Raw genomic sequence first — 17576 nt, forward strand, 5'->3', positions numbered from 1 at the left:
CGAAAGATAGTTTTTCACAATATCTTAACACTGTTTTGATTGCATATCGTAGCTCCTGTTCGTTGTGCCTTTCTGTTTTATATAAAATCTAAAAAAAATGTATTTGCCACTGTATGCCACGATTTTTATATCGATGGATACGGGAATCAATCAACAATCAAGGACCTTCCCATCCCTAGTAGAAGGCGGACTCTCGAATAGGCTTAAAAAAATGTAAGTCCATTAAAACTCATCGAAAAATTGCAAACACTGTAAACGGAAACGGAAGCAAAACTCGCAGAATCGTTCACGGCAACTGAATAGGGAAAGATATATGTGTGTAGAAAGATTGGGGGAGAGTAAATAGTAAAGTAGTCGTGGGTGAAGAAATGCCTCCGATGACTACTTATACAAACCAAAAACTGCAATGGGGATAACGTTGTTGTGGGGCCGTGGTAAGGGATGGGTGTTGTCTGGTCTGGCACGTGGTTTGGTTAGAATTTTGCTTTGGCCGTACCCCCGCTGGCCGTTCTTATGTGCTTGTGCAGCGTATATTAAAAAGGGAAATGAAATGATTGCGATTGCTATGGCCGTTGCCATTACCCACTTGCCATTGCGGCTGGGGGTGGATGGGGCAACGACATAAGTGTTCACGATGCCTCTGCTGCCAGAGAGCTGGATGACGACTTCAGTTCCACTCCTCTGGAGTAAACTCTTCCCGTCCGTACTCAGCTCTGGACCAAAAGCAATTGGCACAAAGGCCGCAGAAGCACAAGCAGTAACCGAACCAGCATTCAGATCTCATCGAATCGAATCGAATGAGGCTGAAACTGAAGCTGAAGCTGGAATCTCGCGCCAGTTGTGCAAACATTGGGGGCTATCGATTTGTGGCTATTGCTGTTAAGAAAACCGAGAGCAAACAGGAATCCGATATAAAAGTAATTGCCGCCTGCAAGCAAACCGCCGAGTGGTGTACATACAGCATGAGAAGGGAACAAAGGGCAGCAGAGCGATATGAATGTGTTCTGGTCTGATTTCGTTTTGGGGAAAGATTAAATGAGGCCTATACAAAGCACTGCTTAAAAGTGGCTACCCGTTGAGAAGGTGAAAAACGGGAATGTTATATAACTCGTTGGAAAACTATTTTTGGTAATTACGAGTAACTAGGATTATAAAACGAATTTACCTTCAACAAAGAGACCTTATTGTTGGCAGCAACCAGACTGAAAAGTATTCTTAAAGAAAGTCGCAACCCAATTTGGGTTGGGAAAAACATTATTAACATTCGACTTGACCCCTCAGTCGAGCGACTACTGCATTTAAGTTTGCTCTCTCTCTTTCCATAAAAATATGTAATTATAATTCTTTCTTCTTATTGTAAAGTCCACAATTTATGGATATATTCCTTTTGTGTTGATGTGTGTTACAGTCAGAAGAAAGAGTTTTCGACCACATAATGTACATATATTATGGATTAGCATCAAAAGCCTAGACGACTTTTTATCTGTCCGTCTGTTCGTCCGTCCGTCCGTCTTTCCGTCCGACCGTCTTGATAAACGCTCAGATCTCAGAGTCTTTAAGAATGTATCTAAGAAATTTTGTTGCATGAATACAATATTGGTCATTAGGTGGAAGGATTATAGCCGCTCTTATTCTTAACTTCTTATTTAACACCCTTCCAAACTTGTTCCCCCATGAGTGCTAAAGGGATCTTCTAGCTTAGTTTCTTTACACGCACTTTTTTTTAGGTTTCCTTGCTTGCAGCAAGTAAGTTTTGAAGTTTAGCCTACCTACAACATCATATGAATAGTCTTGCCAGTCTCTTTTATGTAACACTGCAGCGAGGTCAAACATAATTGGCCATTCCACTTTCTGCCACTTTTGATGATTTTTTAATGTGTGAACCCAAAGTGGTACACCTTCCCATTTATGCATTTGAAAAGAAAATCAAATTTCTTTGAACTTCTACATTTCCTTTTCTGTCCTTTGGATCTTCAGGAGACGTCTACTCCTTGTGACTAGGGGCAGCACTTAAAGTTCCCACACGTTTGCGTGGGTATTAAATCTGTTCAAATAACCGCACACACAGCAGATGAGGCGAGAGGAATAGGTGGAGAGGTGGTCGTATATATACTTGTAGGTGGAGGTGGAAATCTGTCCTGAACTTGACGACAGCGCCTTGTCGAAGTCGAAGCTGATAAATCTTTGAACTCGGCCGCAAACACGTAGAAGTATTCGGTGGTTACGGCAACAATTTTTTCGCTCTCTCTCCGCCAGGGAGGAAGCCCTGTCATAAAATGAAAATGTCCTCCACGTCGTCACATTCGTCGGAGTGGCAAGGGTAGTTGGAGCTGCGGGTAGATGTAAGCTAAGGGCTTGTCTTTTCGGTGTATGCGTGATGCCGATAACACTTAAAGCGCACTGCAGATTTCTCTTAACTTATAGCGAGGAGGAAGGGGAGGGAAGTTCTCATACCACAAGCGTCTTCCTCCTTCTTGTTGTTGTTTTAATGGGTGTGGAGGTCCCCCCAGGATCCTGGATCCAGGATCCAGTCTCGACATCTCCATCTCCTGGGCCGTGCCATGTGCAGCATTTATGAGTAATGAACTTCTTGCTCGAAAATGGCAGACCGCAAGGTGAGCGACGTTCGACCTGGACTGGGAACTCCTAAGAGGAAGGAAGCTTTCCGAAGGGTGAATTGTGGAATTCCACGGGCAACCTTTTTGAGTGTCGACTGCAGGCGACGTCGTCGCCATCGTTTGGCGTCTTTTGGGGGAAACGCTTTTGCTGAAAGTAACAAACTGTGTCAGCTCGACTGGCATTCAAGACGTGACTGTGTGACCTCCTCCAACCTATACTTCCTTTTCCCTAGTCCCCCTCATGTGTGTCTGTGACATCAAAACGACAATCGCGTGTTAAGCCAAAAAAATTTAATTTATATTTTGACATAAAAATTATAGCAATGAGGAGAACAAAAGCAAAATCGTAGGGATCCAAAGTTCATAAAGTTGTAAAAAAAAAATATTCGCTGGAGAGATAGAAATTTTACGCCACAAGCGAGTTTACACGGAACCCACTTTTTGATTGAGTTTCAAGGATAGATGCCATTGGCGACATTAATCTGATTAACGAAAAAATTTATTAAGTTTAAGGAGAAGAATGATGGCTAGCAGTACTCCGATCGATTTAGTCAGGGGTTGGTTCTCTTAAGAGGTGACCATTAAATATAAGCTAATTCCTAGTAATGATGAAGCTATTTGGAAACATTTTACAGGAATTGTAGACAATTGAACTATGTTCAGTCAAGGTCGTCCAGTAAAACTGCTTCACTTTTTAGTCTAAAAATTTTTCTTCATTTGTTTAAATTATATATATTTTAGATCATAAACAATTAATAGTAATTATTATTATAATAATTAATTATATATCAGCTTTGCTCCGGTTTTTGTAAATTTTTGCGATTACGCTTTTGGAATTATTCGTACGAATTGCAAGTGTTCGTTATACGGTTTTCCTATTGCTATCGATAGCATTTCATTCCCAAATTGTTTTGCTATATATCTATATCTTGAAAAAATCTTTGTTTGGTTTTGGAATGGAAATATGTTAGTTAAATATACCATTGTTTTGACATTTATTAGCCCTGGCCGATATTGATATCGATATTTTATCTGTCAAAGGGGAATTTGCTCTTTGTTTTGTTAGTTATATTTGGGTGTCATTAGAAATAAATCTATTTAATATTATTATTGGAATATAAAAAAATAAATTTTTCCATTAGTTAAATATAAACTTTAAACATCTGTTAATTTTTTCATATTTTTTCGCCACTCTTACACGTTTTTATTTTTGTGCTGCATGCAATTTCGTTTTGAAATCGCGAGCTCATTATCAACCGGTTTTAAATCGTATGAATCTTGCGATTTAAGAAAATTAGAGAAAAAAGACACCCGACAACCACCGGTGCACTCACTTCGCTCGCTCAGACAATTTTTCACGCATTAACACATCAAAAATTTGCATAGATACTGAAGTGGATGATCAAATTGATTCCATTGATACTGTCAAGCGTGTAATGTTATTTGAAGTATGTATTAGTACAGCAATGATATTCCACCCGATATTTAATTTCTTTGCCTCTTCTTTCTTTTCTTTTCTTCCTCTTTCTCTAACTCACACCGTTATTAACCATAACCATATTAACCATTGACTGTTTCTAGTCGATCTGGGTGTACCTTTTCAAAGTCTTTTCTTTTTTATACAATTACTATATCTTATAGCAATAATAGGAACAGAAACTTTTTATTTTGTGCTAGATATTGCGAATTATTTTTATACCCGTAATCAAAAAAGAGTTAAGGGGTATATTGTATTTGTGGTAAAAGTGGATGTGTGCAACGCAGAGAAGGAAACGTTTCCGACCCCATAAAGTATATATATTCTTGATCAGCATCAATAGCCGAGTCGATATAGCCATGTCCGTCTGTCCGTCCGTCTGTCCGTCCGTCCGTCTCGATGAGCGCCTGGATCTCAGAGACTATAATAGTGAAACCAAATTTGGTTTCCAGTCTCATGTGATATCACACTGCTACAAGAGTATTTTTAAAATTTCGGCCCGCCCCCTTCCGCCACCACAAAGAACGAAAATCTGTGACAGCCACAATTTTAAAGATACGATAAAACTAAAAACGCAGTATCGTAGAGAATGCCCATATCTACCAGATTGCCGAACCTGAATCAGATCGGATCATAATTATAGCCAGAATGAAGAAATTAATTTTCTGTTGCTTACGCCGCCCCCTCCTGAAAGAAACCAACCACTCATTCTCTTTCTCGCTCGCACACTCTGCCGCGTTCAGTGCGCGAGCAACCCCTAGCGGAGGAGATGTAAAATCTACATGTTAGATGTAGAATATACATTGTAGATGAGATGTAGATAACATATGTAGCAAAAAAATGTAAAATGTAAATAATTTTTTTAATTCTAAAATTAAAAAACATAACGCTAAAAATGTATATACTTACTGAGTACGGGTATAAGTATAAGTCACACGTTCCTTCTCGATTATATTATGATTGTATTTTTCTCCAAATCAATAATTACTTCATTGTTAAATTACCTTACCTGAAAACGCCAAATTTAAAATAAGTTCAGCCTTTACCCTTTGGGTAATTCATTATTACAAAATTTTATTTTATTACTGTACAATATACACTTTACATAGAAATTTGGCGTTAGTGGTAGCGGTACATTTCACTGCGCTTTTCCCTGCTTTTGTTATTGTGACTTCTATCGGGCTGTTCGGGTTCGGTATTTTGTTGTTAATATTGCGCATTTTTTGTCTTCTTGTTTGTTTTTGGCATCTTGGCACTTAATACGTTCGGGAATATATACAATTCATTCTCAATCAAACGTCCGCTCAATGCTGCGAAAATACTTCAAAAAGTCCCGGATTCCCCTCTCTACCTAACCGACAAGACCCTTCATCCCAGTAGCTGCAGTGCAGTTAGCCACATCTCCTCGCTCCACAGACTGGCTGGTTTTGGCCGTCTGGGGAAATTTGCCATTTTCTGCACAATAAGATTTACTTGTCTAGCTCGTGCTCATGGCTCCTTTTGTGGCCGATGCGATGCTACCACTTCTGCTGCTCTTGCTGCTATTTCTGCATTAAAAACTTTGACAGCTCATTTACTCGTTGTTCGAACTGGGATCTGTGCTCTCTCTTCACCACTATAAGTCGCTTTTAATACCCTGTGTCCGTGTTGTGTTAGAAAGTGTCGGGTCGACTTGCTGTTGGATTCTTTTGTGATGCCATGCTTGCTAGTTACGTTTCCACATTACCATCTATAACTTTAGTGTTATATGGACAATTGGCGCCCGAGGGTTTTATCGAATAATTTCCTTCTAAAATAAACCTTAGTATGAGGTATTTCCCTGTCGGATAATTGGTTCGAGCGCCCTCTTTCATACTGGAGTCAGTTGCAAGGAGCGTTATGTTTAGGTTTAAGTCTATAACTGCTGTCGTTTGTTGCAACGGTTGTTGCTGCTGTTTGTGTTTGTGTTTCTGTTCCTGCTGTGTGGTGTGGCCTTCCGTCCGAAAGAGTTTTCGTTGCTGGCACTGCCCCGTCGTTCACATTGGTTAGTGTTTATTCGGTCGTAAGTGCCGAAATAATGAAATCCGTTGCATTATCCGAAACATAAGTTGCTATCGCTCCTTGTTGCCCTTGCAAGTTGCGTTCAATATGCCTCCCCAGCATTACTCCGCACTCCCCCGCACACCACTGCACAAAGCTATAGAAATCTATTTTGCTGCACATTTCTTTAGGCGATAAGTCGCAGACGTGGCAAATGATGCTATTCCTGATATCCCATAGAATTCCAAGCAACAATGCACAGCACAAATTGATATTCTCTAGCTGAGGTCCATTCGTTCTGGGACGAGTCCAGTCACAGGGTAGGGATTAGCTAGAGAAGATGTGCGATCTGGGTGTTTGTTGGAAATCACGTAGTTTAATTCACGGATATAATACTTGCGGGTATTTTAACAATCTTCTTTATAGAACTACCACGTACAGTAATAGTACGCAGTATCGGCATCTAGTAATTGCTTCCTCATACATTATAGGAGGTAGCTATGATTGAATGAATTAATCATAAGGAAGATCCATACCTCTTATGAGATAAACCCATGTATTATGTATATGCATTGTCCGGGTAAATTATATGATTATGTAAGTATATATTGTATGTTTTAAATTGATTTCTTTTATATACAATGACAAGTTCGAACTTTATCCAGCCAATTTATAGCAAGCAACGCTGAAAAATTACCACTGGCCTCAGTTGGGTTCCATTGAATATTGAAATGCTTTCAAATACATATATAGATACATTACGCATACGCAGTGTTGCGCTGAGCAAATCAATCTCCATTAGCGCATACAAAGTTCGCAGCAAGATTCGACGTGTGGTCCCTCCTTTGAGTATGTTCTCAGTGCACCTCTTCTTTCGCAGCCTCATATGAGCTGCCCACCCACACACATGCTCAGAGCGGTTTGGTTCTTAAAACTGTTTGCTGTTAAATTCAATTTCAATGCTCGTTTGTTTCCTGGCGCTGTGTTGGAGCGCGGACCCTAGAAACAGGACTTCTTATGCCCCTGCTTCTGCTTCTTTGGTTTATGTCTTGCACCGGGGTGGACAAAGCCAAAGTTTTGTGTAAGTAGCCACCCACTCCGAGGCATGGTTGGTTTTGGTTCGGTTCGGTCTTGGCTGGCCGTGCATGAGAATGCAGCAAACGGCTTTTTTATTGCTTGCCATTTTGGCCATAGCGACGCAATTTTGAAGGAGCCCAAATGGCCGCATTGAGCCACCGCAAAGAGAGAAACTGTTGCGGCTGCGTTTTTCACATATGAGAGTTTTTAGTATCCCCGTCCATGCAATTCAAATTGCCCGCTTAAATGGGGCGGCGATTACCAGCAGCAGCGCGGAAAAAAGAAAAGCTAATTCTATTTGGCGGCGGTATTAACGTGCAGAATATTCCTTCTCTTTATTTTTTTTTTGCAAATTTATACCAGGATTATATGATCTTCACTCGCTGTGCCACGGCAATCGACTGCCCCTTCAAGCGTCGCCCCCCACCGCCCTTGCTACTTTGTGGCTATCACATTTGGCAATTTCCATTATTTTATGTCCCCCGCCTGTGTCTCGCTCAGTCTCATCTTTATCGTTCATCCTCGAGGCCAAAGTAAATTTTATACGCCACTTTTCGCGGCTAAACAAAAATTAAATAAAATTTTGCGGTTTTCCTTGGCTTGCCCAAAAGCCACGCAACTCTGCATCTACGGCTTCAGCCCCTCGCCATAGCCCCATCCATCTTTGGAAGGCAACCCCCACTTCCCTGGTCTGGCCCTGTTTATGGTCTGTCTAACGATTCCCGTCCAACTTGGCTGGCGTTGATTAGCCTCTGTGCTGAAGCCAGAATTAGGGCCAAAGACAAAAACGTGCGCCAAAAGCGAAACTTGAAGGCAAAGCGAAAGTTGGCACAGTGGAAAACAAATGTGAATTCAGGGGTACATACTTGAATTAGAGTGAGCCCAATATTCAACATTGGATTTAGACGTCTTCTGAGCGAACATCTCAGCAATCAGTGCCACTTTAAATACTAAGCCAAAGATAAAAAGTTAAATTTTCGGTACTTATGCTTACCAAAGTGTTTGTAGTAGAAATTATCCCAAAATAACATGGAAACTGCTTGCTTTTTGATATGGTAAAGAAAAGCCTTCAACCCAATATTCAGATAAAATCTTTAAAGCTTAAAGTTTAAATAAACTTGCATTCAGTTGTGTGAAATTATCTGCAAAGTTGCATAATGACTTATGTAGTATTGATACCACTGTAATTCGTGGCATTAATTCCACTGTCACAGACGTAACCACATGGTGACGACTGTGACGTACTGACGCACGGACAGTGACGGCTGGTCTCATCAGGGGAACGGGCTGGGAGGGGGAGAGGGAGAATGACTGCGGAGTGCGCCACATGCAAATGAGGCTGTCCCGTAGTTGGTTTTCTGCTTGGACGCTTCGCTGGCCTCGACGCTGCGTACTCTGGGGCTCCCCTGTCCTCTCTTAGCATTGTCAGTGTCGTTTTTATGGACGCAGTTGTTAATAGAAAATGAGGCACGGCACCCTGGCTACTCTCCACCATCTTGGCCAAATCATAACGGCCTGCCCCAGATAAATACAACAAAAAAGTAGGAAAAAAACCGAAATGTTTTTATTGACGTAATTTACATAAATTTACACTTGGCTCGCAATCTGTCAAAATATTTTGTTCGCTGGCGCTGCCTCCTCCTCGGCTCCTTCCCCGAATTTAGAGCTCTTCCCGGCGGATCCTCGCTCCCTCTTTTTATTCGTCACTTGAAAAGCTTTTGTGGCCAGCGCCATCATTAAAATGGACTTAATTAAAAGCACAATGCAGCATCCCCGATAGAGGAAGCAGCAGCAAAGCATGTAAACCAGGCACATTGCGTATACGCAACGCTTGGCAAATGCGCTTAATTACGTCATTGGCAAAGTCAATAGAATTAGTTTGTTGCCAATGTTGTAGTTGCACTATGAACACGGACATATTTACACACATACGCGCAGAAGTTGAACATTGCCACAATGAACACAGTGTGAGAAAAAATGCTGGCATTTAATTTCGCAATAATCAAAATTAAATTGTTCAAGTAGCGCTGAGCACCATCAGCTCCACGAAAAAAAGCGGCAAAAATGTACTGATGTAAAGTCGTTGCTATCAATTCTGAAGCTTTCACAGGTGCACTCCTCTTCCGCCTAATACTGCTCCCTGCAGACCTTCGCCAGCCAACGAATGACAATGACAATAGAAACTGAAGTGCCAAAACGATAACTGGCGCTTCGCGTTTGGATTTTCCGGGCATCAAAAGTACCTCACACACAAGCAGACACACGTTCATAAAAGCGGCTGCTAAAATATGATGCAAGCTTATGGGAGAGACTGTGTTTTTGCGAGGACAGATCGGGAAGTTCGTGCTGTATCAAATTCTACAAAAATGTTGTCCTTGATGTTCTGCGACAGAATGCCTAATATCCCACTAGTTTCCACTAATAATGTAACAGTGTGGTATAAGAACAAACTTCTCGAAAAACCCTGTCTGTTTCGCTGCCCTTTTGTCCATAGGCCCACATAACCATTTATTTTTTAAACTTCCATTTATTTATTTTTGCTTTTCGGTTTTTTGGATTTATAATTTTTTATTTGGGATATTATTCTACCCGTCTCGAAGAGTTAAGGGGTATATTAGATTTGTGGTCAAAGCAGATGTGTGCAACGCAGAGAAGGAATCATTTCCGACCCTATAAAGTATATATATATATATTCTTGATCATCATCAATACACGAGTCGGTATACCCATGTCTGTCTGTCCGTCCTATTTGTCGGCTAGTTCTCAGAAACTATAAAATATTGTCACCAGACTCAGGTGATATTACACTGTTACAAGTGCATTTAAAAATTACGCCCCGCCTCCTTCCGCCCTGACCAATTTTAAAAAGAAAACGAAAAAACGAAAAACACAGTATCGTAGAAAATGACCATATCTACCCGATTGCCGAATCTGGATCAGATCGTATCAATATTATAGCCAGAATGAATAAATTAATTTGCAGTTTCCAATCCCACCCTTTCCAGCACACTCTTGCCCTGTGCAGTGTACGCGCGCCTTCTAGCGGAGGAGCTGTATAATCTACAGTGTGTATGTGACAGATGTAGCAAAAAATATGTAGGCAGATAAAATATTTTAAAATTCCAAATAAATCATAAGCTCGCATACATATACATATATAGACTGAGTACGGGTATAAAAGTAGAGTCGCAGCCATAGCAGCGAATCAACGTTCCCTCTCGTTTTTTTCATGTTTTTCCTGCAGACCTCTTGACAAACTGCAGACATGGCCAATGTGCAATTCCCATCGACATCCGCAGCAGCTTTACATCCGTACCGTGGTATCACATCAAAGTTTGCAGGTGGATTTCTCCCAAGAATATTTTGGTGCTTTTAACTTTAGCATTCCCCTGACCGCGTTCACTTTGTGTCTTTGTGAATTCTCCTTGTGTCGCCCTGCGCTGTGTCGAAACGCAATTGCATTTAAATTGCCCGCTAATCAAAGCGCCGCCTGACCGTGTCTTGTCATTTCCATTTCTCGGCCCACAGTTCCGCTGCTGATGAGGACGATAATGGTGCCCGGGTATTCCATTGCACTCCTATCCATTCCATTGTTGGGGCCTGGCATTGTCCGCGCTTGGGTCTGGGGACTACTCTGGACAGGACAGGAGTTGGGAGCCTCGTAGTTGTCTGCCCGCAAATCGATGCGAAAATTTTTACAACGCGTTGCGGTTAGTAGCAGTCGCTGCTTCTGCTGTTGCTGCCTGGGTTTTGTCATTCAAGTTGGTCCTAAAATAGAGTAACTCAGCTATCTGAAGGCGACTGTTACGAAAAGGAATACAGGCTTGTTTAATCTCTGAAAAATTTGTGATAATCCTGAAGTTCTGGGAATCATTGTAAGCTTAAAGTCCTTTAATACCAAGTAAGCATAGAGTACAATGATGCTAGTCTGTATGTGTGTAGCTACAGGCACAAGTAACAAAATCATAACTATACTTATACTATTAAAACAGTAACATTCACAATTATGTATAGAAATGCTAAAAATTTATGTATTTTTGAGTGGCTATCATTTGAGTTGCTGTGGGAGTAAGAAACAAAATTCAAATTTAAGAGTATTCAAGTTTCACTCAAGCCTTTAAGTATTTCCTTTTCTTGTTTTTTAATAAAAAACGTTGGTCTCTCTCGCATTCCGTCTGGGACCGAGGACCACTACCGCTGCTGTCCAGGCTGCTGCTTGGCCATTCATTTTTAATTTTTATTAAAATATTTATGCAAATATTGAACATATGCTGGGTTCCTCCTGCTGCTGTCGTCTTGCCGCCTGCCAGAGGCTTTAATATTAAAATGGTATCTGGCGTGCAAAAATCAAAAGCTATTTAATTAGTTGAAAGTGTGAATCCTGCGCCCCTGGTAAGGCTGGGTGTTTCTGGTGGGATGAGGCGACCCTATTCGACACTTGGGTGGTAATTAATGCATGAGTTTCGTTTTCCTCCATGCCAGACGACAGTCGATCCCAGTTGTCCAACAGTCTGTCCCCCTTTCCTCCCATACCCGTTTCTGCTGCTTCTGCATGCACAATTAATTTTATATAAGTTTATTGTCGCCTCTCGACTGCACTCCACACTCCCCAGCCACCATCCCCCACCAGATGCAATTGTGGCCAGCAGAACAGAGTTGGAGCGCTATAGGTGGTAACAAATGGACTTAATTACGTGCGCGGAAATCAAGTATTTTCTACAATTGTACGCTCTGCCACGCCCAGGACCGGTTACGCCAGGCATTTGCCTCTTCCCCGCTTCCACGCGCACTTTCCTGCGGCTTACATCTCTTTTCTCGCCCTCACCATTTCGGGTTGTTTGCATTTCAAATTAATCATACGCCCAGGCTAACGCTGCCAAAGACCCAAAGAGCAGCATGAATGCCGAGTAATGAGTCTGATCGGTTCTCAAATTGGTTTCCGAAGTAAGGAGAAATCGGAGCTGAGAATTTCAACTATGTACATACAAGTAATCAAAAAATTTGTGAATTGCTTTGGGAATTCAGTTTATAGAACTTATGGATACTTTCTAGCATGTTGGAGGTTTTCTAAAACTATTTGAAAATCGATATATTTAAAACATTTTGTGTTCAGAGCTAAAATAATACTCAAATGAAACAAAAAGAAGAATGAACATTTCTTTAATACTGTGCGAGCAAAAACAGCAAAATTGTGAAACGACAGTTTCCTGGATATATCGAATTGAGGAACACAATTCTCTCTCAACTCTCTGCTCCACCTGACCCGTCATTAAGGCCTCGGTTAGCTGACTCCTGCCTCCATTCTCCCACACTTACTCTGATGCGGTCCCACACGTGTGTGTAGAGTTGTAAATGATCCAGACAACTGCCAATTTGCGCATCAATTGTTGAATAAAACATGATAATCATAATAAACCCGGGCAGAGGGAGGAGGGAGGCTTGTAGCGCGGCACAAATAAAAGTGTGTATAAAATAAATAAATTGCGAGAAAAATAGTACACCATGGCTCTGCTCTGGTCTGGCAACAGGCCAGTCCAGTCCAGTCATCATGCATAAATGAAATGCGAATCAAAGCGATACCCAATTGAAATGGTCAATGACCAAAGCCAATCTAGGATGAGGTTTGCCGACTGGGGTTGTGCAGGGGCTGCTAAGGGAGGCTCGAGTTGAGGGTACTGTCCACTGCAAATAAATAAATGTAATTGAAGGCAATTATTGACGTTCAATTCAAATTCAAGTTTGTTTTTTTCCTCATTTGATGAGATGGAGAGCGTTAAAGCTTTGCATATTTTAAGGTGTTCTATTAGGTGGTTATGTTAGCGTGGCTTGATTGTTTAAAACTGCATATACTTGCTTCTTGTTCAGTGAATTCAAGTTATAAAGATGCTTCGCTATAGTGCTCCATCAGTAAATATGCGTATTCGAATGAAAACAGGGGAATTTAGAAATTTAGCCGAAGAGTCGAGCACAAAGTAAAAAATATTCTTTGATTCCATATAAGTGAGAGCTTCTAATAACATATAAATATATTAAATACATAAGCACGCATTTCTGCCAAATAGAAATGACTTACGAATGTAATTAAGAACTTCAAACAAATAATTTAAGTCTTAAACTTTTTTAAGGGCTCATATTATAATATTGATCATTTTTACACTTATATTTGGTAAAGTGCGATAGTCTCGTGCCATGGACACATACATACATACATATGTATGTACAGTTGTGTTCAATGAAATAGTAGTGCCGCACCTCATCACTTTCAAAACTCTTTTTGAGACACTTCCAGTTATCCAAATTGAACAAATTATACCTTTTTAAATAGACTGGACTGTTAGCATTAGAAAACCGAAGAAATATCAATACATTTGAATTCCATTCTCTTGTTTTACATGACATAAGCCGAATACCCATGAAATTTGCTGTTCAATGAAATAGTAGTGTTTTTTTAGAAAATTAAAAAAAACAACGAAACTCAAATAAAAACATATATTTCATGTTCTTCATGTTTATTGAGCTTTAATATTTAGTTTTTAATCAATTTGGTTTTCATTTCGAACTTGCACCGGCCGGATATGGGTCATTAATCTCTTACCAACGCTTCAATAGGATTTGAGCCAATAATCCATGAACCACTTGCTAAAACTTGGCTCTGGTTCACGGATTTGCAGTTGCAATAATGTATTTGGTATTCCCCCATAAGATTTCGATGAGATTAATATCCAGTTGGACAGTTGGCCATGGAAAAACGTCGATCTTTTCCGATAAAAATCAATTCTTAGCGAGCTTTTATGGGTGTTTCAAGTCATTATCCGGTTAAAATATCCTTTTAGCAGGAATTTTTCAACTGTAATATGAATGTAATGTATTCTAAAGTATGCCTACATCCTCAGTTTCGCTCAAAACCATACTATAATCAAACGCCAGGCCAGAAAGTACTAGCTCATATGAGCTGGGCCCTATAAGGCTCAGCCTAGCATGCCCAATGCTAATTTTTTCATGATTTTAGGTGGTAATCGGATTTCTGTGAATGCCAAACATAATCTTTTGAGTTTATCTTAACATATAATACAACTTTACTATCTTTAGTCAAAAGTATTTTTGTCACTGTGACACAGGCCATTCCACATGCGTTTTTCCAAACTGAAGTCGTGCACCCATGTACTCTTAGACCCAAACGCGGAGCTTTCTGGGACTTCTTGCATTCAAATAATGTGTAATCAACCGTCTAAGAACCGTCACATCACTGACAGAGCGATTTAAAATTTTTTTCATAATTTTTGAGGATATTTAAGGCCTGGTCTTGCCTTCGCCTATCGCCGACCATCCTCTAAAAAATTTGTTTTTCGAATACAAAATCGATTTTCAGTCTACTTTTTATAGTTAATTAATTAAACACAATAGTGAGAGCGCATACAACTTAGTTTTCAATCCCATTATACCTTCTGCCTTAAGTTTTTAGTCTAAATCTTAGGTATCCTCTTCTGGACCGAGCAATGATTTCTTCAACGCTCCAAAATCAAAAGTACCGCTATGTCTAAAACTTTCTTTCATCAAATTATTCGATATCTAAATTGAGCTTACGGATGGTGGCTTATTTAAATTAATTTGCTTTGTTTTTTCATTTTTTTAAATTAATTTAACCCAGCACTACTATTTCATTGAACAGCAGATATCATGGGTAGTTGTCTAAAGTCATGAAAAACAAGAAGATGGCATGCAAATGTAACGGGGTTTCTTCAAGTTTCTAATGCTTACATTCCAGGCTTTCCGTAAAGGTATCACTTGTTCAATTGGAAGGACTAGAAATATCTCAAAAAGAGTTTTGAAAGTAGTGAGGTGCGGCACTACTATTTCATTGAACACAACTGTACATATGTACTACATACATTTACATATGTATAGCAAATGGCAATACCATAGCCCTAACTTTTAGCCTGTAGATTCGCTTTGACCTCCTGCCACCACCTACTTTTAGCCACTCTTCATATATAATTTAAAAAGCAACTCATAAATATTCAAAAAAAGGAAAAAGGAGGCGACCACCCCAATGACCACCATCCTCAAAATATTTTCGGATGAGTGTGTGCATATTATACTTATACCTATACTTATTTGCCTACTACAAGGAAAGAGATGGGGCAGGATAGGGCACTACAAAAGCCACGCTCAGTCGAAAATGCTATTTTCTTTTTAAAATAACCAGAAGAAGCCATGGGAAAGCGTGTGCGTGATTGTGTAGGGGTGTGTGTGTGATGGCTCTCTGAAAATTCCGAGCCATAAAATTGAATAAACCGCATTGAAGAACATTATTTTTTATTAACTGCAGGGCTTGGAATAGGTTTTAAGGGGTTAGCCGAGGGTGCTCTACAGTGCTAAGCCAAAATCCCGAGCAGGTTGTCCTTACGGTCGTCGCCTTTGCTCTGCCCTGGTCTTCCCTACTATGATGTCCTGTGCTCTACTGTACTCTGTCATGTCCTGTGCTTTTGACCGACGTTTGTCAAATAGTCTTTTGCAATTTACACACTCAAAAACTTTTGTGCGACAGAGCAGGCCAATGGGTTACGCTGTAGGGACTCCCATTTAAGGTTACGATTAGAGATGGGTTGATGACAGGAGTGATCTACATATCCCTTGATTGAATGGTGAACAAAGTGAAATAATTCTAGTTTTAAACTAATTTTTACAAAAGAACCGGTCTGTCTATTGAAGTTAAACTCGTGTCACGCTCTCATCTCATCGCCAGTTTTGTGCCCTTTTCGGGATTATATCAGCATTGGATGCAACGTTTGTTGGTTATGGTCCAAGAGCTGTCCCCATTGTCCCTCTGTGCCTCCATGGTAGTGTTTGTGTATGAGTTGTGTGTGGACGTATCTGTGTTTCCCTGTGTGCACTGGCATTTCAAGCACCTTATTTATAAGCACTTTTAATGGAGTTGGCTTACAAGGGACGGCGAGTATAAGAATGCCCGGGACAGGCAGCATATTTCTTGTAGCTCTCTCCATCTCTTTCTCTGTGTGCTCGGTGTGTGTGTATGTGCTTCAAAATCTGATTACGATTTTTATATGACACTTTAATATGATTTATTTGGTCATTCAGCTTTTCAAAGGCAGGCCTCGAATCGCCATCGTCTCCACTCATCCTGGGACCGATTCCAGTTCGCTTGGACCACAGTTACCACGTCTCGCCGAAAGGGTGTCAATGGCTTTTGAAATATCTGCAGAGGATTTCATTTTTGTTTTGCCTGAACCCTTAGCATGCCTTCCACCAAAAAAAAAAAAAATAATAATAAAACAGATACAGACTGAAGCTTCCTACTTGGGCTTATGGCTGGATAATGTGAGACTTCAGCCATGTTATTTTCAGTGGCTGGTTGTCTTTTTTTCTAAGTGAAGGAGGTGTATGGAGAATGGTGTAGCTGTTTCTTTTGTAATTGATGACCTTCGCGATACGCTGTCGTGATCCGTAGATTATTTTTTGCCAGGCTCCTTTTCGTCTTATTTTTGGGTCCTATTTTTATGGCGCGGCACTTAAAATTTATATTTTAAATTGAATTCAATATAGGGCATGAGCACAGGTCAAATTAAAGGGAGCCCACGGATATTAGGCTTAAATGGAATTATTACAAAAATCTGCTCAACTTAGTATAAGGTTTTCCAAGGGGAAGAAGAAATATGTGAAATGTCATAGGTTATAGTCAGAAATCTTGGAAGTTAGCTTCGGCATTACGGAACTCATATGCGCTTGAGTTTTGACTAGCACTAAATCAATAGTTTTTCAAAACGCTGTTGCCCATTCCATGAAACATATCTAATAATTTATACTTTATTATTATGACACTAGTGTGATGTAACGAGGCAGAGTGTAAGAGCGTGAAAGATAATGGAGGAGGTGTAGGAAGCAACTGAAAATTTCTTCATTCTGGCTATAATAATGATCCGATCTGATTAAGACTCGGAAATCTGGTAGATATGGTCATTCCCTACGATACTGCGTAGTTTTATCGTATCTTTGAAATTGTGGCTGCCACAGATTTTCGTCCTTTGTGTAGGCGGAAGGGGGCGGGGCGAAATTTGTTGCTTGTAGCAGTGCAATATCACATGAGTCTGGAAACCAAATTTGGTTACCCTTACTCTTATAGTCTCTGAGATCCAGGCGCTCAACAAGACGGACGGACGGACAGACAGACATGGCTATATCTTTATGGGGTCGGAAACGTTTTCTTCTCTGCGTCGCACACATCCACTTTTACCACAAATACCACAATTAACTCCTTTTGAGTACGGGAATACAAATTTTGGTTTTCAGCCCACTCTAATGTACATATAGTGCATTTGTATATGTATGCAATGGTCTGTTTCCGATGAGTGTCTGTTCTATTCTAG

At 40.3% G+C, this 17576-nt stretch overlaps 1 long non-coding RNA gene across 2 annotated transcripts; it reads right to left on the bottom strand.

The window, feature by feature from the left end:
• Positions 1-1544: 1544 nt before the first annotated feature.
• LOC111066784 lies at positions 1545-2923 on the bottom strand. 2 transcript variants are annotated; one of them, XR_002607096.2, is made up of 3 exons: positions 2832-2923; positions 2455-2766; positions 1545-2330 (listed from the first exon to the last, which is right to left on the bottom strand). It is a non-coding gene; the product is annotated as an uncharacterized LOC111066784 (long non-coding RNA). The 2 variants fall into 2 exon arrangements; XR_002607097.2 differs by having other exon boundaries at positions 1545-2044; positions 2114-2766.
• Positions 2924-17576: the final 14653 nt, after the last annotated feature.

The sequence above is a fragment of the Drosophila obscura genome, unplaced genomic scaffold (assembly GCF_018151105.1).
Source record: "Drosophila obscura isolate BZ-5 IFL unplaced genomic scaffold, ASM1815110v1 contig_189, whole genome shotgun sequence".
NCBI lineage: Eukaryota > Metazoa > Arthropoda > Insecta > Diptera > Drosophilidae > Drosophila > Drosophila obscura.